This window comes from Lupinus angustifolius, chromosome LG14 (assembly GCF_001865875.1).
Source record: "Lupinus angustifolius cultivar Tanjil chromosome LG14, LupAngTanjil_v1.0, whole genome shotgun sequence".
NCBI lineage: Eukaryota > Viridiplantae > Streptophyta > Magnoliopsida > Fabales > Fabaceae > Lupinus > Lupinus angustifolius.
The window spans coordinates 3,216,365-3,217,289 of NC_032022.1; positions in this window are offsets into that span (position 1 = coordinate 3,216,365).

Below are 925 nucleotides of genomic sequence, written 5' to 3' on the forward strand. Positions count from 1 at the left end.
TAAAACTGTTTAGTTGTTTGGTTTATGTCTTGCCTCTATATGTTTATTAGTCTCTTGATTTAAATAAAATTTGTTGAAATGCAAAATGATATCTCATGATAACCTCTTTTCGTGATTACATATGTTTAGATTAATCCATTAAAATGCATGCATAAGTCCCAAAGAGTTGAAACCGTTCTACTAGCTAAAAACCATTTTTTACCGTGTTTAATCGATTAAACACTTAGTGTTAATCGATTACCTGGGCATGATTTTAAGAGAGTTAGAGCATATTTCGTGTTAATTGTTGCATCTATATGACATGATTTTAATCGATTAAAACGAGCAGGTTAAGTGCAGACAACACTTTGGTTCCACACTTTTTCGGCATTTTTCTCCATCTCCTCTTGCTTTTGAGTCTATGAAATTGTAACACAATTGACCCAAGTGCATAAAGCTACATAAACCTCACCCCTAACCCTATCAAACCCCCTAGAAATCTCAAATTTCATCCATATTCCACTACATTCCCTTTTTCCCCAAATCAAAACCCTAGGTTATGTTTGCCCACTCCTTCTCTGTTTGGTCCAACATCAATTCGGGTTCTACATTAAAATGGAGCAAGGTCGCGCAAAAAGGTTCAAAACTCCTGAATCGTGGACGAAGACCGAAAGCTGGCTCATCCTCCACTCGGGACCATGGTGACCCATTTTACTCGCTCATTTTGCAAGAAACCCGTTTGGCAAAGTTCCAAGGACGCAAACCCAGTTATGTAAGGTATGTCGATCTAACCTAGATGGCGGAACAAAATTTCAGTTTTATGCATGATATGGAGGCTTAGGGAGCCGTTAAATTTATGGAATTAAAGGGACAAGTTTATCCTGCTCTAGTTAGGGAATTTTATGCAAATTTCAGATATAAGGATGGTAAATACTGGTCTATGATT